Raw genomic sequence first — 25,342 nt, 5'->3', positions numbered from 1 at the left:
ACACACACACACGTACACTTCTCGTCCCCTCAAGCCATTCTGGAACTGAAGAACCTCAGCCTAGAAAGAGATGAGCTGCTCTTTGACAGATGTTGTCCCTAGGCTTGGCCTCCAGCTTCTCCCTAAGCGGTACGTCATTAATAATGCAACATGCTTTTGCTCAAACCTGTGCAGACAGATGTGCATAGATTGAGCCAGAGGTTTCCCCGTCGCTCGTCAACATTCTGCTGTTATTTTTAGGGCTTGTACTACAGTTGTACACTATGTTTTTAGGTAGAGGTGACTCAGTCAAAACAATAGAAAATGTGTCACTTCCCCCACTGCGTTGGTTATTCAGGCAGCAGTGGGCAACCGGTAAGGAAGACATTGAGATAACTCATTCATAAAAGTGACGCTTCTCTAAATGTCACTCCTACATGTGTTTTTAGCTAAAAAATATGTGTAGGAGTGACATTTTGTGTCCAGGCTGAAATATCTCAACAACTATAGGATGGATCGCTGTAAAAATGACAGACGTTCATGGTCACCAGATGATGAATTATAATAACTTTGATGATCCCCTGACCTTTTTCCCCAATGGTGTGACCATGAGGTTGATGTTGGTGACTCTTAAATAAAATGTCCCCTTCAGGATTAATTGTAAAAGCTTTGATGATCCTTTAACTTTTCCAGCAGCAGCATCATCATCAGGTCAAGCTTTCATTTTGTCCAATACTTTTACGATTGATCAAATGCGTAGCATTCACAGCAGCCTCATTTGTGTCTTTAGGGCTAATTAGGACAGGTTAATGCTAAAAAACTAAGGTGGCGAGTAAGCTGCCTGACATTACTGTGTGAGCATGTAAGCCTGCCGCCAGCTTAGCCGTAGTGTACAGAAAACATGCAATCTGACTTCTCTGAAGGAATAATAACAGTTATTATTCCTTCAGAGAAGTCAGATTGCATGTTTTGTGCACTCCAAGATTTTGAGAGTGTGTGTGTCTTAAAGTTTGATCACAGTCTGCATTGAAAAAAGGAATATCTGAGAAATCCAGCATTACAGTACAGCTATATTAGTATTTAGTACGTAACGAACACCTGGACCTGTTTGCCGTAGGCTGATTTGAGCACTCTAAACTGTAGTATGTATGCTTTTACCATCTCTTACGCTCTCAGTTTGTCTCTCAAATGACTGCAGAGCTCACTGCCAATGGCTGGAAATAATTACCAGACCCTTTGTGTAGCTGTACTCTATCAACACTTTTAAACACTGTTCCCATTAAACATTGAGAACCTCATAGCGGCCTTTCTGCAATTCACATCAAATTGCACTGTAGAGTAATACATTATTTATCAATGGCCAGTCAATAGTTAGTTCTATTTCTCTACAGGGCTCTCAATTTCACTCCTTAACTGCAATATGCTGCGTGATGGAGCACAAGTGTCTTAGTATGTGCAATATATTGTTTTAAAATATTATCTCTAGTGATTTTAAATTGAGGTTTAAAAAAAAGCACGGCATGTTCAGTTTGGTTATGCTAACGTGGGCTACCCCTACACAGCAGTGAGTCATTAATGCAACATTATGATGAGCCGAGGCAGTGATTAATGATGCTAATGAAAAACCAACATGACTGTCGACACTAGAATTCAGCGTACTCTTAAGAGAGACAAGATCAGTTCACGTTAACGCTCATGCGGTCAGTTGTGGCTCTTACTGTAACTGTCACAGAGGCAGTCAAAGCAGCTTTGCTGAATCTTGTGAGATGTCATTCCAGCTGCAGAGACATCACATGGATTGAGCTTTGCTGCTTAAGATAAATGGCTTTGACCTGACATTGGCTGTGTTTGCTTGTGGGCTGCAGCATGTGAAAAGCCTGCCTTGTTATATGAAATTTGGTGCATAGCCTTCAGAAATGTTGCTTTTCAAAGTGTTCATACTAAGAAACCTTAAAGGAATGTCAACCTGTGACACGATATCTGGCTGTTACGTTTGAATCTCACTACATTTAAAGGAGACATTAACATTTCAAAGGAAACAAAAAAAAAGCAAATTCCACGGCACAAATGCCCCTCCTACCATATTTCCATTTTTAGAATGTTAGAAAAGATGTTATCACCTTTGCCGCTTTACAGATGTGCGAGCCAAGAAGGCACAACAGTGTGGTGTCCCTCGCTGGCACCCCTGAGTCTGGCATCATTGCCGTGCCGCGGTGGCACTGAGGTTATTAAAAACACAGCCTCCCCATCTGTCTGCGCACGGTGTGTTTCTGGCCTTTTGTCACTTTGAAGATGCAGGCTGTCAAGCTTTCCACCCTATGAAGTGATTGGAGATAAAAACCAAAATCCGATATCAGCATGTCTGTCAACTATCAACAATCCCATCTGTCTTCGCTGATAAGACTTGTCTCGCATCACGGCTTCAGAATCTCACAAGGCGTGAACAATTCTGACTGATGCTTCGAAAAAAAGGGAAATGTGATCAAATTTGAACCAGTCTCATTAAAGATTAAATGTGGTAAATGTTGAGCCTAATAGAATTTCTACTCACAAAGCATTGTGAGGGCAGAGAAGCAGGAGCAGCCACAGTTGTAACTTTGAGTTCACGACTGTGAGTTTGAGTTTTAGGAGGTCATAGATGTTTTTGCACAAAACTGCAGCTGCCTTCGACCTTAAGAACTTCGAAACCTGAAAATACTCTATGATTTTGCAAAATGAGACAACTCTCATTGTAAATCAAAATACCTTTGGCTGATACATCGCTGTTTGTGCTCTTTCTTCCACTTTCTCCACTGAGGATGAGATCCTTTCCTCTTTACATGTGCATAATGGTTTAATATGTTTCATTCATGAATATTCTGGCCTAGAAAGCAAAGGTTGCCTGATAGCAACACACAGGGATTTGAAGAGCAAATAAGTTTGTGGACTTTTACCGAACGCGACAGTAAAACAAAGCATTGATGTTGCACAACACCGCAAGTGCAAAAGTATCTGTGTCTGAGCACCGTACAGGATAAATTCTGAATTATTAATATATGAAGGCAAATGAGTGCTGCCATTTCAGAGAGCAGATAATCAAATGAGAAAGTGTGGAAATAAAAGCTGGATTAATAATGAATGAATTTGTCCCAGATTTTTATGCTTGCAAACTCGTCTGCAGACGAAATTAAACATCTTGGGTCGCAAAAAGTTAAAGTTTTAATTTCATCATTTGTGTAGTTTAGAATTCTTACTGTGTTCATTCTCATGTTGACATCACTGATGAAAAAAGTTCAATACCAAATGTTTATATGCATTTTACAGTCCAATATCTAACTTTATAAGTTGTCTATTCTCTACTAGGAAAATAATATTGAGTTGTTTTTTTAATAATCTTTTTAGATATCTTTTTTTTTCATATTCTGAATATTTTTCTCAATTGATACTCGAGTTGGTTATGTGCAAAGTATCTATAAATGCAGGAAACCATCATCAGATAATGTTTTATACTGAGCAACATCTTGGGTTAAGAGTACAGTGAATGTTAAAGAAATAAATACCATCCTGAAACTCTGGGGAATGAACAGTCTGTAAATAAAGTATCTTCTAGTGATGCAACTTCTTTTCAGTGTCACCTTCATGCAACCAAGGCCCAAGTTTTCAGTAGAAAACAAAACAGTGTTACTCCTACTATTGTTTTTACATTCTGTGCAGGTTTGGCACCTGGGTTGTGCAGAAAAATCATCACATGAAAACACATGTCAAAATGACACGTGTAATTATTTTAGTAATTACTTTTGTCTGCGTAGAAAAAGACAATTTTAAACAACTCCACTCCACCAAAACACAGCAATTAGCACATATTACACCAATTTAGTAAAAAGTGTTTTTAATCACATACAAGGCTCTGAATAAGGCTGAGTGTCTGGGTATATAATTGCGCTCCTTACACCATGCTTGTCTGAACAGGTCTGGTCTGGGTCTTCCAGACTAGAATCATTCCAGAGTCCAGTTTAAAAATAAAGGGTGATCAAGCCTTTTGCAGTACTGGCTCCTTGGCTCTGGAAAAGCTGGACATAAGTTCAGCTGACTCTGTTGCTGCTTTTAAATCTCTGTAATAGAAAGGCATTCCCTAACAGCTGACATACTGTGGTCATGAGTTGTTGGTTGTTTTGTTTTTTTTTTGCTTTGAGTTTTTATCTTTTTATGAATGTGCATGTGTATGTATGCTTGTGTTAGGTGGACCACAATTACGGCTGGAGCATACAGCCAAAAGAATACCAAGGCAGGATTGTAGAGTGTCAGACTGGTCTTTTATTGGTCCGTGTTTAACAGCATGGCAAACACTCTCCACATCATACCGCAACAACCACCCAATGATCCCAAAATGGCGCCTTATATAGGGTGTCTAGGTAATGAGGGAGAACCCATTCACCATACTGCCTTACTCTCTGTCTAAGAAACGCTTATTATTGATTTACGTTATCCCCATAATCCTCCCACTATATACATACACACACATATTTACCAACACAACCTTCCCCCAATTCTAGCATCTACACTAACATTAATAAAATACACCATTTCCCAACACCCCCATCAATCACCACTTGGATGCCCCCAGAACTACAAATATGGAGACCGTTCCCTGGGGAAGCCTTTTGCCCAAACACCCTGGAGACAAAGGAGACTGGTGAGTACCATTTCACACACACTTTACCATTCCCAATAAATTAACATACAATTGCACACATATATGAGATAAATCACGTTGTCATTTTTGCATTCAATTACCAAAAAAATAATGCACACTAAATCTCATGTCCCTCTTTTTCAGGTGGAACCATGTAACCATCACAGAACCTACCAGCACCAATAAGATTTAAAAGGACAATGAATGTAAAAATATTCCATTATGAATAACAAATATCTATATGTATATCAAATGTGCAAGTATGCCATGTGCAAAGTGTGCAAACCTAATAAAGTGCCACTGCTTTACAAAAGTGCCTGTGCAATTCTTAAAGTGCATGTATCTCGGTTAAAGTGCAACTCCATCTCAAGCTCCAGGGAACGAAGTCCTCTTCGTTACAGCTTGTTTGTATATGCACATTTCATAGTTTATCTCTTGCAATTGTACTAAATGTTTGCTTTTGGAAAGTACTTTGTGCGTGTTGTTTGAAGAAGTGCTCTGTAAATATTACTGAAATAACCTCTTGGCAGCATTTTAAAGCAAACCACACTGGTGAGCACTCATCTTTCTGGCTTATATGAAATTGTAGCCTGGAAAACAGGCAAATCTGAAAGCTCATGTTTCATTTGCTCTGGTAGATTTGGCGGGCTCATTCAGAAACATTTCCATCCACTCTGAATCTTGTCAAGCTAAGCACAACCCTTTATCTAATATGGGGTTTGATACAATGACTGCATTGGAGGGCCAGAAACAACCAACATGGCTGCTGACGGTATTTTTTCAAACAAACAGCTGCACTTAAAACTTCTTTTGATAAGAAATGCATGTTTGCTGTACTGCTGACAGAATTTAAGTTTCATTCACCAACCATGCTACATCTCACGTTTTGTTGCTCCAATTCATTGTAGGTATATTCCCTTTCGTCCAAAGCCATTTTTCTCTGCGCTCGTTGATAATGCCTTCAAGAGAGATTCGAGATAAAGTTAATGTCAGACTGATGGAATCGCACTGCATGTAAAAGAAAAGAAGAAAAAATTCAAAGCAGCAATGATATCTTGGACTCTTTAAATGCATCTGATTATTCATGACATGCCCGATATGTAGACATTTTATCCATTTGAGATTAGAAATATCACATCATCAGAGGGCCTTTATTCATGGTAATCTGCAAATATTGTAATATTCACCAATGCTAATATAATATTAGAGGCTACGGTTTTTTAAAGTATTTCTTTCGCTGCAGATTATCCAGAGTTCAGTGCCTACAGTAATTGGTGTTTGACTTCAACATACTCTTTTCCGCCCCCACATCCCATGAGGTAGGACACACTTTCAATCATACCCTCCCACTATTCTAGCATTACGGCCCTCCAGTGTTCCTCAGTAAGAAAAGCAGTAATGGCCCATTATTCTGATGCACACCAACTATAGCATTTACCACGGGGCTGCTAAAGAGTAGAGGTGGAAACCATGGTAGAGAGGGTGGCCCCTGCATGTCACGAGGGATCTACAGTAAAAACCTACATTTTCAAGAATTGCTCCACTGATCAGGCTGGTGTTGGCTTTAAAGAGAATCTACTTTTTTTCTTTTCTTTTATGGCTAGTTAAGTAAAGGGCACTAGAATAAATGCAGTTAATTGCCAGAAATATTATTCCAACGACTGGTCAAATTAGCAGTTTTTAATATGAGTGTTAGATATTATGTAAAAGAAGAGGGAGAATAAGCATGCAGTCAAGGGAAAGTCACAGTAAACCCAGAATGAGAGGAAGGATGGGATGAAGGGTGGAAAGAGCGAGTGAGTTCAGTAAATGAAGAAATGAAGTGGGAGAGAGAGCGAGAGAGAGGACAGTCACCAACTGACTAAAAAGTGGGCTTTTATCATTTATTCATTTGAAATGCAAAAGCAGGGAAGCAGATACTGAACATACCCAACTAAGCCCTCCTCTCTTTTCCTCTCTCATTTGCATTGAAAGGACTGCAGGGTTCGTGTGAAGGCTGAGGCTTATGAGCTTCATGGCACTGTGTGGGCCCCCTTGAGCCAGTTCATACTCCCACATGTTGGTGAACATGTAAGAGCTCCGAGCAAAGGCAAGGCAAACAGCACTCACGGCCCCTACTCACATTTTTGGCAGTCATGCATAATACAGACATGGAAACTTGGGTAAATACTCAAGTATATGTATGTTAATGTGCCATGTATGGTAATTTGCATGCTAAGTGTTACTGCCTGCCTGTGTAGACTGATCAAGTGAGTTTATATAGAACATTGTAAGTTGCAATTTCTATGTAAAGCGTGCGCCTATTAAAGTCAAACCGAAATTAAAATTAGTTTTTGCAAAGAAATCAGTATATATCCGACATTTCTTTGACTTGTGCTTATTAGATAAACAAAACGTAAAGCTAACCAAAATACAGAAATTTTATTTTATTTGTTTTTCTGCAGTGGAGAGTGTTTCTATTTCTTTTCTTTTTTTTTTCAGTTTCCAACTGAGAATTTCAGTACTGGTAATTTAATACTGCAATATCTGTGTGGGCAGGCACTAAAAATATAATATTGCTTCTACCCCAGTGACATTGTTAGCTGTTGCCTAGTGCCATCCGAGATTTGGTCACTATGCCTATGCTCGACTATGTTACTCCATGACTCCTTTCGTTACGGGGCAATGCACAGAGAGCTTTCTGTATTTTTTAACACTGATTTGCCTTTGCCTTATTTGGACACAGGTAAAGCGAGCTAGACCAAACCCTGTATAAAACTTGGGCATTGTATGCCTGATGTCTCTTGTGAAGGTCAGAGCGTGGTGGCTCTGGCCTCTGCCATTTTAGTAGTCCTGCTGTCCTGCCTCTGCTGTTTCACAGCTAATCCAAAAATGGGGGAAGATGTGGATCATCAGTGGACCTGACACAGGCTGAAGGACAAAACACCTGTAACAGCATCCACCTGTCAATCAAAGCAGCCATGCTGTTAATTACACGTAACTTTAAGCCTTTATACAATCTGTATGGGTGAGTTATAGAAATTCAGACAGTTGTAGTTGTTGCCAGTACAGTTGTTATGAAATTAGCTACCACACTGTAAACATGTTTATTTCTGCTATGAAATTAGACATTATAATATGAGGTTGGTGGAGTTTGATATATATTCTGTAGTCAGCCTCAAGTGGTCATTCAAGGAACTGCTGTTTTTGGCACCTAAACATTGGCTTTATTTCACAGCCACAGAGGTCGCCACTTGTTAACAACAAGTAATATCTACTGACCATCAGTGATAACGTTACGAAGCTAGTATAAGCAAGTATATACAAGTGAAACTTGAAAAGTTAAATGGGAAAACAACAGACAAATGGCACATAAAGCAACGTAATGTGGGCATTGAAAAATGGGGGGAAAAAACAACATCAACATGTGTGTGGGCTATACATAGCTATGAGTCAGTAGCCCACCACAGAAGTTGGCAACACGTGTCCTAGAAATGTCATTTTGCTGCCCAATGCCCAACATTAGTGCCTGAAGCTGAAAACAGCCTTCTCCTCTTCTGAAAAATGGACGCTGTAGTGTCAGAGTTTATATTTTCTCATATGAAAAGTGAGGTGAATTCAAATGGCTTCTGAAATCAAAAGCGTGGCATTACTTTACAAAATTGGAAATATTATTACGATGGTAAATATATGAAAAGATTATCTCGCCAAATCCAATACTAGAATATTAGTCATGTCATTTCTCTTTGTTCTATGAAATATGATCAAACCAAGGAGCCTGTTCAGCCAATCACATAAATACAATGAAAACACAATCCACTCGCAGCGGGAGATTAAATCAGAAAGCTCACTAAGAAATTAGAGCTCTGTGATACTGATAGATGAATGCATGAAAAATTATATTTTAGAGTATATTTTTAAAATGATTTATTTTAAAATTAGTATTAATTAATGTGATTTGAATCAGTGCTGTGTTATACACAAATCCAGTTTAAACAGACATTCTGGAAAAAAGTGCAGATGGAACTGATTTGGCTGTAACCGTGCATGTATAGCTATAACTACAAAAAGATGCAATTGAGCACAACTGAAGCCACTGTGCTGTGATCACCTGTGCCTGGCTGCCACCAGACTTTCATTTGGCTCCAGGAGCCCAGACTAACTACAAAGAACTTTGTGTCCCACACTGTGAAGTGTGTGTGCCTGTCTGTGATAGTGTATGGGTGTGCGTGCAAGGCTCCACACATGCAGTAGAAGCTGTACTGGAGGGAGGGGGCAACACGCTGACCGTCACTTTCCCTTGCTGTCAGGACCAATCAGTGTCTGGCAAGTTAATGGAGAACACAAAACCTATTTAAAAGCTACATTTACCACTTGGCTGATTCCATTACATTGTGTAATTTCCAGGTGTCACATTTCCCCTCCACACGTCTGTCTTAATGCTCTCCCAAGCACCCTCTGATTAGTCAGCCTCGGCTGGCTCCCCCAAATCCACTCTACCAGAGCACCCCATCCGTTTACATCCTCCTTGAGGGGAAAAACTCCTTACTGCACATTTTATTTAGGTGTTCAGCACGATACCAAATAATACTGGACACTGGCCTGGCTGTAAAATGCTAAATGGTGCAAGTCTCTTTTGTTCTTGGTTAGAGTTGAACTATGTGTTTCATCCCTATTCAGAAGCCAGTAGCTATAAACATGGCATCAGATTAATGTTCAACATTTTATTCCTTGTCGTGCTAAAACCAGATTTCGATTCAAATCCTGGGATCAGAAGCGCCTGTCATGGGCAGTTGACCGTGATGGGATCAAATAATGTTGTCTACTGAAGCTTATCTCAAATATTCCTTTTACCTGATGTTTAATTTGGCTTCAGACGACAAAATGGCTCTTTTGTTTTGGACAAAACGGGCCAAAAGCCCGGGTGACACGCAGTTTTTTGGCTTCACCTAAGAATGTTTCAAAGCCGTGGACTGAAACCAGGCTTTTCAGAAATCATTTGAGCTGTAGGAAAACCATTGAAGTCAAATCATAGCATTAATGATGTAAAACACAGGCTTTTTATGATTTGGTGTTATGTGGACATGTATAGAATGGATAAGAAAGTACTTTTTTACCCTTAGTGTGCCCACAAAAAGGTTTCTACCTTAAATGCTGTTTTGATCCATTCTGTGTGATAGATGTGGGTACTTTTTTGATATGGGGACAGTGGTTTAAGCTTTAATCTGCAACAGTTTGAATGTCTTTTTTTTTTCTTAAAGCATAAATTATTAGTCTTTGGGACTTTAAAATCATTTCAATCTGGCTGTACTTGTATCAGGATCAGTGGATTTCCTCCTCCTCTACTGTGTGTCAGAGGTTGGTTGGTTAATAAGAAGCCGCTCAGTGAGCTCACCACTTAAAAATGAGCTTTGGATTCCCAGTTGTACCGATGGCGATTAGGAGATAACCTCCACTGCATGCTGCTGATGTTTAATCAGGGGCCACACATTGAATTGTGGTCATCCACAGACCCAGGAAATCAATGTTGGTTGAAGATGCAATCGAGAGCTTCATTTGATTTGTGACCCGAGGCCTGGATGTTCTTCAGGTTCCAGAGCCACAAGGGAGCTGCCACCACCAAACATTTGCCCCATAGAGAGGTCCCTTCAAAGAATAGGCAACCTATTGATTTTTCTTTTTCTTTTTTTTTGTATGGTGTGGGCAAAGATAGTGCTCTCAGAAAGCATGTCATTTTCTCCATCATTCTCAGTTCATAGTCAATGGAGTGTGAGTACTTCCTCCTCGTAAAGGTCACTAGCCTTTTAAAGTATGCTACGTGTGGCGACACTCACTTTAATGTGACATCTTACTAGCCTGTTGTTTTATGTGCTCAAGGTGAGGTCGATGCTGCCGCGTGTGTTTTTCTTGCTCTGTTTGCACCAGAATATGAGCTCCAAAAAACGAGGTCATTTGAAATGCAAAGCCTTCCTTCTCTACGGGTCCTTTCCCCTGCTTTTAATTAGATGCAATACCCTGAAGTTATGAGATCTATCAAACTGCCAATACTTATAAGTGGGAAAATAAGGACACGATTGATTTCAGGATTGGTGATCATTGCTATTGAACATACATGGCCCTCAGTGTGACTCAACTGTCATACTGTAATAGATCAACACAACTTAGGAAACACAGGCAGATAATAAGATAAAAGAAAGTCAATTTGACTGAGGATCTTTATTTTTATTGCATTATGGTGTTTGTTGTTGTTTATTCTGCCAGTTTAATTGTAAAAGAAAAGAAAAAACAAGCACTAAATTACATTTATCAGCTATATATTGATTCCTCAGGATTTTAAATAGTATTCATGAATGTCCATTGTACTTTTACCACAACTATAAAGGCTAATGCTTATCTTCCAACAATTTCACGACAATTCCAATCGGCTTATAAAAAAGCAATAATTGGGAAACGCCAGGGGGTGTATCCTTATATTTAGTGCAGCTGATATCCAGTCCACAGCAAATTACAGGTCAACAAGGTTGATTTGCGGGTTGGGTCCTCCTACTCAAGTCACTGCTGAATTGCCTACTGTCGGAAAAGAGTATATTAAAAGGACCCAAAGGGCCACTAATGATCTGCTCTCCGTCAATGTGCAGCTTGCCAGGAAATGTCCCTTGCTTTAATTAATGATTCTGAAGGTAACAATCAATTTGCGCGTATGTTAAAGGAATTAAATCTGTCCCCTGAAAATGTACCCATTTGGTGGGTGGACGTGGTAATTGTTAGCATTACTGACAGTCGAGCACGTTGTTTAAAAAAGATAGAGGAAAAATAACAACAAGGCAGGCTGTCCATCTTTCCTTGGGTCAAATGAAGTGTGTGGGGAGGATAACATTCGTCATGTGAGCTGTGAGCTATTTTCTGTCTGCTGACTGACTGGAGGCGATCCTTCAGGAATTCATCATTTATCAAACCGGGTGATATCCCCTCCGGCAGGACGGGAGCGGATGAAGTCTGACACCTCCGGGTTTGCCTGGAAGAAGAAGGCCAATCGGGATGTATTAGCTCCTAGCATAACTATGGGATTACTACCACTTTCATTAAACTGGACTGGACTAAAACGGAGAGTGCTGCTACTCTCATATGCAAACAGACAGCAATTTTTTCTCCACACATTAGAACACTGGTCTAAACATTCACAGAGCCAGAGCACAGACACAGGCAAGTGGAGCATATGCATTGCCATTATTAAAGTAGGGGAGTCAAACGATGGTTTTGTTTTTTTAAAAATAGACTATATCAATAATTATTTAGTGTTTTAAATAATACAAAATACATACAAAAACATCTTTCTTTGGCTCTCAATCATATTCTGTCAATCTACATTAATACAGTAGCTCAAACTCATGCATTGTTCTTGGTTAAATCTGAGACCCAAAGAATTTGGAGGACGTTGTTTGGAGAGAGAAACTGACATTACCATATCCACTGCAGTTATCCACTGGTTCAAACTAAATTCTGTCATTGTTAATATATGTAAAGTACCAGATCTAACCCTTTTAAAGCCAACAATTGATGCCCTTAGATCACCCATTAGGTTATGCAGTTTTGGTTCTGTCCAATTTTGGCAAAAAGCTTAATTTCTAACAGAGAGATAATGTGCCAGACATAACCAGACATCCGCCATGAGCACAGGTGCATAAATACAGTTAAAAGAAATGTGACACGAATGAAAGTATTCTGTAGTGGATGTCCTGTGTACATGTGGATATTTATATATGTAAAAGAGCAAATAAGATGAAATTCTAAAGATTTGCATTAATTTGACTACTACTTATCTTTCATTGACTTAACTGACTTAACACATTTCAGTTGTACAGAGTTCCTTCCCTTCTTGCTGCTTGAATACTTCCAATCCAATACTCAGAATGACAAATATAAAATATAAAAATTATTAAAATTAAAACAGCCTTGTAGCCTGATGATATTGTAGAGAATAACTGAATCATTGTACTTTACACTATCAGCGAAGGTTTTTCTACTGAACAAGACTGTTAGTAGAACGAAAACGGAAGTACAGTAAATGATTGAATAAAGGTAGTCTATAGCTGGCACAGGAAATTACAACAAAAAAGAACAAGTGGTGCACATTGTAATGATAGTTCTGTAAGCATGGCTCTGGTTACCTAACAGGGTATGCAGAATTGACCACTTTGTGGTGCACAGCAGACAGCGACGTTTGCATAAACTTAATCAGTATGATACCCACCCTATCTGCTTGTACCAGCTGTGTATTCATCTCCAACCTAGCATTCAACAAAGCCAATACCATAAGGAGAAACATAATGAAATGTCTAATCCAGGGGTCGGCAACCTATGGCTCGTGAGCGCCAGATGTGGCTCTTCTGATGACTGCATCTGGCTCGTAGACAGGGGTGAAAGTAAGCCGGTACAGTCCGGTACTGCATACCACTAAAATGTTCAGTGGCGGTACGCAGTACCAGGAAGATGGGAGAGTGGCTGCCTGCTATAAATCCCTCATTCAGAACCAGTCACGGGTCAGAAAATAGATCTGCTAGCAACATGCAGTCTTCCATTAAACTCATTCCTAATTGTTTCTGAACTGTCCGTGCTGTGATTTAGTCCATTCTGGACGGATCCTTGGCCGGGCATCCCCCTCTCTCCCCTTCCAATCGGAGAGAGCCCGGTGGTCTCCCCCGGTGGTCTCCCCCGGTGCCCAGCCTTCGAAACGTGTACCACGCCTTTAATGTCTTTACGTTCTTTGCAAAATGTCCCAATTAAAATCAGTAGAAGAGTAAGCAGTTGTGTTTTGTGTTATTTTGTTTAATTTTAACGAGACAGAACAGCTCGGAAAAGAAACTGCTTATGAGCTAATTGGAGATTTCACTCAACCGTACGCTACAGTCGCTATAGGGATCGGTGCATGATCGGGACCATGCAGCACCAGAAATCGCATTAATGTTAAGAAGTATTTTATTTACTATTGGTTAGTATCAGTATAATAACGTTATTAAAAAGAATAAATTCAGAGACTTATTATGCTCTAAAACTGTTGGTCTTACTTAAAAATGCACGCATCTATTTGTATTCAGTGTTAAAAAATATTATATGGCTCTCACGGAAATACATTTTAAAATATGTGGCTCTCTCAGCCAAAAAGGTTCCTGACCCCTGGTCTAAGCAATAGTCTCTTTCATCAAGTGGACCTAGGCCACCCATCTTATCCCTGTTAGGCCTACACACAGGGATAAGAACATCCATTATTACACAAGTTGAAAACGTGGGACTCACAGCCCGTTACAGTTTAAAAGAGACTCTCACCCAGAATAGTCTGCAGGTGTCACACAATCATGCTGAAAAGTAAGTAGGTGGTCCGACGGCACCCTGTTGATCTCACAGTACAGCTCTGTAATGTCCAACAATCCCTCTCAGCTAACAAAGGCCTCTTCAAAGTGTGAAACATATTCCCACAGTGAAGCAAAAAAAGTACACCGTACAATGGCACAACCTTCCATCTCACCAAAAGATGACACATACCTTATTTCAGTCCTGTGGACAATTCATGCAACACAGCACTGATCACTAAATCTTTTTAAAACACATCAACACCCCCAAAGTGGAAGAAATGATAATGCCAGGACCAAGCAGAGTAGGAAGCTACTGTGAAAATGAGTGAAGGAGATGGAAAGGAGAGTTAAATGTAGTGAAAATGTAGTGCTGCCGAAACCATAAAAAAAAAAGACAAGTGTCAACAAAAGCCAGCCTTGCAGAGTTGACTGCATTGACCCAGACTGAAAATGTCAAGTTATATTCATCCTCTGACATCAGCAACCTGCATGCTGCAAAAAAAAAAACTCAGAACAATTACTTATCAGTATTGTTTCTTGTTGACTGTTCTCTATACTGTAATGTAGACCCAATATTTCTCTCTTTTGGTTCTGTTTTTGGTCTGTGCCAACTCCTAAGGGAAATATCTGGCTCTTTACCTCCTAAATGCTTTACTATGTTCACCAGGTGGCTACTAACTCTGTCTTTCTGCCATTTGGTGCTTAGTAGGTAAAGAGCATTTTAGCTGAAAATTATGTTATGAGAGCTGTGAGAGTGAACCAGAACTGTAAAGTTGCGGGCCATGGACACAATGAAATGTAACTCTGAAGCTTCGTGAAGGCGAGGGGAGCTGCAAATTTAGGTCACAGTTCTCGGTTTGTCATTCGCTACATTGTTGATTAACATTTGATACATTGTTAATTGCATTAGTAGGAATTGTGTTTTGTTGCTAAACAAGAGCGGATGCTGAGTCACAACATCCACACTTTCTGTCTGATAATACAGGAAAGGTAAGACTCATACTCATTGGGCGAGCAAGCACATAGGATGAACTCCCGGGATGCTACTCTGTGCAACCCCTTTGTTCAGTATTTCAATATATACAGTGTATATAAACATAATTACATGCTAGTTTTATTCACTTTTAAACTATAAAATAGCAAATGAAACTGTGTCGCGTTATTTTGAATGCAGTATTTTAAACACAGACATCTTGGGATCTTATCGTTTGTGCTTCACACTCACACAAACACACATAAACACGACTCCATGTACATCTCCTGTGTATAAATACATAGCATAATTCTAACAGGACTAGTAATGAATGCCCAGCGGGATGACATGAATATGCATGACTGCTTCTGGATGTGTGTATTTATCATTGTGTGCACTTGGCATGTATTTATTTTTTTTGGTACTTAAAATAGAAACGGTGGTGTTAATATTTATATTACATAAATGATCTACAGCTCTCCAGTGCTTATACAAAATATTCAGTGTGCCCCTTTTGTTTACATCTAAATGGAAGGTTAGGGTATTTGCAATGCAAGATCAATAATTAAATGCAAGTAGACCTACTAATTAGATGATGGTATTGCCAATAGTTTATTGGAAAGACCTTTGGGGACCAATGATTTGATTTTCTCCTCTTACTGGTTTACCAGCAATAGGTGGAAAAGCACATTTCCCAGGGCGAGCTCAGATCATTTATAGCATGAAGTATTATATACTAGACATACACCTCCTACGCTCATATAGATAGATACAGACAGACATTGTCAATGTGAGATAATACACAAGTGTATCATCACTAATGAAAATGAACAATTTACTAATTCATATAAGCAAATAATGTTTCTAAAATTAGGTCTGCAGAGAGAAATGTACAGATTTATAGCAACTAGGTTACAATGCATAAACGTGTTAACCGCATAAACCACATGCGTAAACTACTTCCTATGAGTAACCTGGTTATTTGAGTACAAATAAATACACTGATAGATAGATACCGTAGCTACAGAGGCCTAACATGGAAACCTCCTTTGTGCTTTAAGTGAACTGATCGCATTAAAGTGTAAGACCCCAATTTTCACGGACACTCCACTCCAAATCTTTTACACCCCTTGTGACAAATGCAGATGTCTTTCTCTTTATTTCATTCACTGCCATCTTTTCTTTCTCACAGGGCTGCCTTTGACTTTGAGTGCCTATTGTACAGTTTTGTTTTTGTTTTTTACCCAGCACAACACCTGACACCACAGCATGGTCACAAGACGTCACGCAGGGCCTTGAATAAAAAGATAAAGGCTTCATATCGTGGCATTCGGACATGTTGACGCTAACAGATGCTGGCGTTCATACGTACAGTTTCTGTAGATACACTGTGAAATCGATAAAAGAGAAGAAAGAACATTTTATTTACTACAATTAATCCATCAGCCAGGGGTACGGCTCAAAAATAAGCTGCTTTGTTTAGAGGAACATTTATCTCTATGTGCCATGCTGGGAAAGGGGTCCACGGCTGGATGATGTCAGTTTTGCTCCACTGGCTTGGTACATTAAACTGACTATTTGCTCTATGTGAGAATCAATAATGGGGCATCTGTAGAGGACTATTAGAGCCATAATCTTACATGAGGCAGCATCCTCATGATTCACAGAAAGTCTAGAAGAACACCTTGTACAAGGTTAATGTCAGGAGTGGGGAAAAAAAAAAACATCACTGTAAAGTAAAAAAAAAAAAAAAAAAAAAAAAAGTCAAGTAGGTACTGGAAGAGAGAAATTATCATGACCTGAAATAGAGGGCCACTTTTATTGATCTATGCAGCATTTTTTTATTAAACCTTTATGTAACAAGGAATGGTCCCATTGAGATTAAAAATCTCTTAATTCATACAGTGTTTTCAACTGTTTCTACAGACCATCCAGCAAGACCTAGACATCAAACCACCAGTGTCAAAATCCTGTGAGATTTCAGATAGAACTGTCACAAGGTGTGAAGACAGGCAGCTCTGGTTGGTCAATCAGACAAATCATCAGTGATTTTTAGACATTTGGGAATTGGTGCTGCACCATCCCAAATGTTTTTTTTTCTGTCTCTCTCTCTCTCTCTCTCTCTTTTGTCACATAGAACCTGACTCACTGAGCCATGATTGTCCAGTGGCCCCTACCTCTCATCAAGCACTCTTCAGTTCAGGCAATCATCCATGCCCTTACCTGTGTTCCCCATGGCAGTTGCCATGACAACAGCCTCAGCTTGATCAGCCTCCTATTCATGGAGTGACACTTGAATTGACCACTTCATGGATCAGTGAGACGCACCCATGCGGATAAAGGAATACAGGAAGGTGTAATAATAATGATCACGGAGACATTGATCACTTTAAACTTTAAAAAAAAAAGTTTCTGTCTAGTTCTATAGTACCTGTCTAGTTACTTAATCGTTTTTTAAAAACTCTGACTCTTGACTGATCCACAGGTGAGGTCGCTGAAGGCTCAAGGTCAAGCTAGATTGATGGCTGTCTAATACATTTATTAATATATTTTTTACAAAGATTTTTTCTTTCTTTCTGTCTCTCCTTTTGTCCCTATGTCCATGAGCCTGCTGAAGTTCTTGTCCTGTCTGCACCCATGCCACACAATGACTAAAATTTGCCAAACGAATTCCAGTCTGACTACAGCTTCACTCTCCTACAGCCAAATTGGAGCTATATTGAATTATTGCAATTTCACACTAAAAGCGTGCAATGGGCAAAACACGGGACGGCTTTCATTATGAAGCAGTTACAAGGAATGTCATGTACTTGTCCATACAAAAACAACAACAACAAAAAAGAATTAAAACGTATCTACAAAACAAAAAATGGCCATCGTTAACTCTCGTTACTGTGCTCTCCTGTTGCGTTGCAAACTGCTTGTGCCAGCATGAAATCAAATTGTGGCTGCAATTATTTTTTCACCGGTTTCTTTACTACACAACATGAGTTTGTTTGGTCTAGACTGTGAGCAGAATCCATCCACTGCTCTGCTGTTGTATTCCTGAAAACTCGAGTGTTTATTGTATGAAACCACCAATATCCTTGGTGTGCCACTCCAACGTGCCGCGCTTTCTTCTTAAAGAATCAACACAAACATGGTTTATAGCTGATCAATTTCTTCACATAATAATAACCACATTGCTCTACTCACAATTTCAGAACTTCAGTGACTGTTATGATATATATTGTTAATCTTACATTCAAACCATATGTGAGAACATTTGATTTTTAAACAGCATGTAACTGCAAGTGCACTATCATGCCCTCATGATAAGCTGTACAGCACACAAGAGTTTCAGTTTGTTGTTTTGCTTGACAAGATGGCAGATCACAGTTCAGGGAGACCCTCAGTCCCGTCATATATATAAAACCATATTGGAGGCTAGTCAGTTGGACTATCGCTATCAGAAGTGTCTTCATTTTCATAGCGAAGTTTCACCTGAGGCAAGCCCTCAGGCAGACAGCCGACTGGTCCTATAATAGTGCCCTGGCGGGGTTTTATAAGTCACTTGTCTTTGATGGACAAATGTATTCCACTAGGGAGTTACAGTGAACCACAATTCAATGGTCACGGATGATCGATTACGTCCTAATGTACCTGGTAGTATGTTTAAAAAAAGAATTGTTAAACCACTTAGCTGCCAATAGATGGTGCTAGAATCCATGTGTGAAAAATTAACATAATAAAGATCCTGGAATATTTCCAAACAAATAAAGGCCGCGTCTTCTGGGTTACACAGAGCCAGAGTAATTAGAGAGCTCTATCATATTGGACATCTTAATAATGTAAAGCCATATTCTGCCAAAACCCTTTTTTGCCAAGGTAAATTTTTTTTCAATTAACATAGTTGTGGGAGTCAAAGGAGGGATTAGGAAACTAATACACACAGCCTCTCTTCCTCATTCATACAGCAAAGTATTTAAATGTGACTAATGCACTCGTCGAGCAAGGATTACACATGCACCTTGCAGCAAAACGAATGCTTAAATGCCGTCAGTGGGGTTGTATTGCAGTGGAGCTGGGATAAGTGCTGTTGATGCAGCACATAGCATTGTAGAGTGCATATCTTGAAGCAGATCATATAGAAATCGTCTGAAAATTGCCACTATTAGCACACCCAGCTCGGGCACCGTTGTTTTATTGAAGTCTTCAGAGTGATAATGTGACACCTTTCACTCCCGGTGGTTTTTAGCAGTACACTACTGTATATTGATTTCCTTGAAAAACATGTCTCAGGCAGAAGAGAGTCACACACATTACACATGGGACATTGTTGCATGTGATTTAACAAGCAGTACAACTTATATTTTAGTTCAACTAGCACAGATACTTCAAGCCCAATACAGAAGGTGCAGATGCATTTGTTGTGTAGCTGTAATGTTGCCCCAAGAGCAGAGATACAGTAATGGACTATGACAGGGCCTTTTCTCTACCTGCCTTCGAGGCAGTTAGTCATGTGTGGTTGAAGTCAAACTAGCCCTCCCAGGACCTCTCCAATCTGAAACATATTCTGTCAGCAACCCCCATCTCCCCTACAACATTCTGTTCATGTCATCTATCAATCTTTACCTTCGCTGATTCACTACGCCTAGAGTGAGGCCCAGAGATGACGGTGACTGCCGGCGCTTCGCAACTCCCCCCCCCCTCTGCAGCATGTTGGCAGAACGGGCCATCAAGAAGTAGACGGCCGATCACATGTGACAGTATGAGGACCGCAGACCTTAGGAAGGAGGTTGTTTGTGTCGTAAACAGACTCTGACAGCAATCCTGACTAGCAATGCACACAGCTGTAGAAAGTGTAGCTATTTATATCAGCTAAAACCCCCACTCAACAACCAGGTGACAGTGCAAAGATGAAGCGTACAAGAAACCAAAGGCACTGACAAGGAAAAGGAAACAAAACAAACCTCTTTCTGACAACACAATAAGTGAATATGAGCAGTCGACTTTCATCTAGGCAGAACACCTTTATGCTCCTGAGATGTCACTTCAGCTCTTTTTATGTCATGTCTGCCCACTAAAAGGACCTGTCATAAAACAATGCTGGAAGGTTAATGAAAGGTGAATGGACATGCATATACCTAGAGATACATTTTAACTCATAATACCAAGTAGACTTTTATGAAGGCACATTGTCCCATTTTGGTAGCGAGCAGTCAATGTTAATTTTTTTTTACATCAGTCATGGCAGCTCAACAGTTTGGCAAATCCCCAGCCAAAGTGCTGACACAACTCCCTCTGCACACAAGCCACATTTTTTTAAACAATGAATTACCTGGGTCACCTGAGATACTGGAATGCAGCCTATTTCTGCAGCTGCATAATGAAATGTGCGAAAAAGAATACTTTACCAAAAAAAAAAAAATGACTTACTGTATATATTTCTATGCATTGTGGTACAGGTGCAATGCCTCCCCATCACACACCCCTCAACCTACAAAAATGTATTTTAAAGTAAAAGAAAACTGCATGTGTAAAAAATGCATCGCAAGTTTTAAGGCAAGTTTTTGCTGACCGCTTTTGATTGCCATGCACTGGATGCAGCTGCTCCTGAGGAGACTCCACAAGTCAAGTGAGAAGGAGAGGGGCTATAGCAATCCACCCCAACCCCCTCTGGTGGATGTGGTATATAATGTGCATTGCTTTTTTTTGTTTGTTTCTTTCTTTCTTTCATGCCACACTCCACCTCTCCCTGTCACCCTTAATATATTTTGTTTTAATTATTGTAAGCAGCCCAAGCTCTCCAGATGGTTTCATATATAATATTTTGTGCATTGTCCTGTAGTAATTTGTCTGTAGACCTATTGATCTGTTTTGGCAGGAAGGTTTGGACTGGATTCAGACAACCTCTCTTGAATACACAGAATATAGTTCAAATGCGGCTTTCAACTAACACACTTTAAAAATGTGGTTTTGTTATGGCTCTGTGCTGGAAGTGTAGTTATACTGATGACTAACTATGCTGTTGTTCATGATACTCTTGTATTGTTTTGTTGACCAAACTTCGCTGGCAACAGCCTCTGACAAATTAAATGTAATGATTAATGAATGCTTAAAAAAGAAGAAAATTGACCATATCAATGGCAGGTTTTAAGACAGAAGAAATATGTGTGAAATAATAAAAAAAAGATAATGTCTGTGGTTGAATGTCAAAGGACTGCAGTGCTCCATGTCCTTCATGGAGGACACAAGAACTCTTTAGAGAGTCCAGTGTTTGCCTGAATGTAGTACTCTTTTTTGTTGTACATGTGGTTCTTGCACAAGGTCCGTTGTGTATAGTGAAATAAATAAATCAGTTTAAAATATAAATCTGTAAGAATCTACTCCTTTGAACTTTTGGGCAAATTAGGGGTGGTCACAGACTCAAAACAGATTTATAATATCTAGATTATTCTGTTTTGTACATTAAAATCCAGAATGAGATAGGGGGTATAAAAAGAAACCCATTGAAACCACAAGCTTGATGAAAAAGACAAATGGTAGAACAGCATTTGTATTCCGAGAAAGAAGCAATACAAAACTCAACGCTAGAGTCTCACAAAATATCATGTTACATACCATAGCAGTCGTAATTCAGTATCTGATTTAACCAGTTAGCATATACCTATATCTTAGGCAAGAGTACATAAACCAACAAATAAAATAAGCACAGAAATAATTAAAAGTAGCAAAAGCAGTTTTGTTGTTTTCTAGAATTACAAGAACAAAACTTATACTAATACTCAAGGGTAATAGGGCAATGCGAAACGGGGAATGGATAAGAAATTAACTTGTTTTCATCTTGTTTCAGTTCATTATTTCAAAGAGAATAAGACATTAAGATGTTATTTCGATAAACAAAGCCTGATTAATTTCTACGGCAAGCCACGTCTAATGGTTCCTGTCTTGTTTGAGATTATTTTGGAAAATCTTCACAACATAGAAAGAAGCCTTTCATGCACCCACACCCGCAAATCCACAATTACTGAAATAAAACAACAAATGATATTGTAGTTGTCAGAAACAAAGAAAGAAGCCTGGAAACAAAAAGATAAAACACAAAGAGTGTGCTTGGAGTTCAAGTCTGTTCTCATTCTAGCATTTTACAAGCATTTAAAAGTATTATCAGATTCCCCTATCTCTATGAGTTATTAATAATTACCGAAATAAATAGTTTGAATTCAGACGGTACCATTTAGAGACACACCTGACCCACGTTAGCTGAATTCAAACAGGTGGCGTTTCCATAAGGACAAAATCAGCCTCATTACTGACTCAGTGTTGTCAGGTACATCAAAGTAGGTTCGCAGGCTCTTTCCTTTTCTAGAGGGAAAAGCTCTGGTTATGGCCAGGCAAAGTAAACAGTATAGTACTGGTGGGGGATTTCTCTCTGATCATCACCGACCTCAACACTTACTCCTTCCTTTCATGCATCTTTAAGGTGCACGAAAAAGAGAATAAATTAAATTATAATTCCACGTGGAATCGCAAAGGCGCCCGCTTTGCATTCCGCCGATCACTAGCAGATAAGGCAGGTACAAACCCGGTGACGTCTGAACACTCCCACTAAATTGATACAAATGAGGTATTTATGTGGCATTGACCTCAAGTGGTTGAATCATTTCAAAGGTTCTCATTACTCAGCTGGAACACTCGCCTGTAATGAAATAAATGTGATTATTAAATGGATCAGAGGAGGGTTCATTTTGTTTCACATTTTATTTGATTTTAAAGTAATTTTGATTGTTAAAGGATTAGTTCTGCATTTTAGGAAATAAATGTATTTGCTTTATTTCTTTTAAAGATAAAGCTGAAGCCAGTCAATTAGCTTAGCAACATGGCCATGATGAAGAATCTCTAAAAAAGGGTTAATTTGACATTTTGGAACATACAATTTTCTTTTTGCTGATAAGAAGATGAATATGAAGCTAAAACGATGTACGAGAGTGATGTATACTCATGTATTCTCAACTCTCTGTAAGAAAGCAAATTAATTAATTACCTAAAAGGTCAAATTATTCCTTTAAAGAGATTATATACATTTTCATTACAGTGAAAGCTTGTGTTTTTCACCTTTTACAACCAATACCTCACTATTTGCTACAGATCTATCTTGTCAATCAAGATTAGCCATTGTACTTACTGAAAAATGCAGGTATTCAAGCCCTTGTCACTGCTTCTAGTTGAGTGCTTCTTCTGCTCCACATAAAAATGCATTATTCCAGCCAGGAGCAGCTTGGTTAGCAAGATGTCTTTGGGTAACTTTGAGTAATTTATGGCGTCTATGCAGTGTCAGGCACATATCTTCATCACTGTGGCCTGGGTCAAGAAATGACTTGACACATGATACACAAAGATTATTAAGATGATGGAAAGCCACTAATTGCAGTGGCTATGATTGCAGTGCAAAAGATGGGTCATGACTGTGGTGGAAGAATATCTCAGATCTTTTACTGAAGTAGCAATGTCATGTTGTAAAAATGCATTACCAGACATACCATATTTAATGTTATAGCTGTTGTAATTTTAATCTGCAACCATGGGCTTCGTGGAGCAACATTCTCATGTCATCTCCAAAGGGCAGGTTTTGTGCCATGTGCAAATACTCGTGACTAAGAACTGGAGAGATGCCAGCACAAAAAGGCAACACACACAGATTTTGTTTATTTGTGTTACAGCAGTAGGTTGTCCAGGCATTGCACAGCAATGGTAAATACACATTAAATATAGTAAGTAAACAGTATATAGGGCTAGAAGAGAGGTAAAAATATATATCAATGGGAAAGAAAAGTCAACAAATGACAAATTGTCTTGTACTCTTGTGCAAAGTACAAGAAAAAAGCATACAAATGTGTGTGTGTGTGTGTGTGTGACAGTAGTGAGCATTTATTTAAAGTAAAGTTTCCAGAGTGTCAGTACTGGTGTTAGAGGAAAGTCCAGAAACCCAGAAATGAAACATGTGTGACGCTGTGAATGCTGAGTCAGTAGAGGGACAAACAGTACTTGCAGGTGTGGAGTCACGGGATTTGACCGGCATATTTTTCGCCTAGGTTGAGGCTCCAGAGTATTGTTCAAATCTAAAAGCAGCTTGCTCTCGGCAGTCTGAAACAATTTGACAGCTGTCTCATCAAATAGATCACTGAAAACGAGTTCTCTGGATCGCCAAAGTATCTAAGAGTATTCTAGTGTTCAAAAGTCAAGTATCAATTCAAATACAAGTATCCCAAAACTACAGTATTTTTCTTTTTATTTATTTAGTACCATTTGTTATAGAACAGTTAAGATGATGACATGAAACAGGGTCACATAAATCATGTGGTTTGTGGCTTGTCGAAAGTATATAAAGAGGTATAAGTGTTTCAAAAGATCAGAAACCATCTCATGCCTCATGCCTATGACAAACGCCATCATTAGGTGAGTACGCTATATGTACTCCAACTTTTTCATATGCACTCAGAAGCCAGGTGTTTTGCTTTGCAGCCACCTTTTTTAATGTAGCATACAACTGCATAAAATCTTATTGATTGAATGGAAAAAAAAAAAAAACCTGGCTCCTACTCCACTCTGGCATCCAGAGCAAGCAGCACTTACAAATTGTGATCTATGGTGAGTAAAACTCCTCACATTGGCGAGCTGCCCTTTCATTTATCACGTTGAGCGTAATCACTGTTTATCTGTTTCGCATAATAGCTCCTACCTGCAGAGCAGTCACTTTTAGTGGCATTAAGTGAACATGTGGAATTCACTGCGCTTGGAAATATCACCTTTAGCATCATCCCTTGTGGACCTTAACAACAATATATTAGGAATCACATTCATCACTGCGAGCTGATCACGATATTTTGAGTACAGAAATGGTGAGACATAAAAGAAAACGAATTTAAACCCAACCAGGTTAAAGGTTCAGTAACTGCAAGATAACTTCCCCTAAGTGCTACTAAGGATAATACATTTAGGCAAATTTATGAGGGGATGATGAGCCAAACAAGGTGTGAGGAAAAACCTAGAGGGAGCTAATGATAGAAAGGCATCCAGAGGAGCTGCGTGGTCATGATTAGATCTCACCGCGTGGCAGATGAGTAATTTATCTGCTCTTAATGTGCTGCAGCTGCAGTCTAATGAGAGAGGCCCAGAGAGGAGACCTAGCCACTGGCTCCCCACGACTCTACACTTGTTAGGCACCTCAGATGTTCGGTGGACAGGCACGCAGACAGACACAGAGGCTTTCTCTTGTATCTTCCATTGTGAGACGAGTGGATAAAGTAGATATGTGACACCCCTCCCATTGTCTTGGAGAATGTCCTGGCCAACCTCAACAGGCAATTGGCTGATATGGGAGGACTGACAGCTGATTTAGTTCACCTG

This window comes from Larimichthys crocea, chromosome XIII (genome assembly GCF_000972845.2).
Source record: "Larimichthys crocea isolate SSNF chromosome XIII, L_crocea_2.0, whole genome shotgun sequence".
In the NCBI taxonomy this organism is placed as follows: domain Eukaryota; kingdom Metazoa; phylum Chordata; class Actinopteri; family Sciaenidae; genus Larimichthys; species Larimichthys crocea.
The sequence above is the reverse complement of the archived record's forward strand: the minus strand, read 5'-3'. Positions refer to the sequence as shown.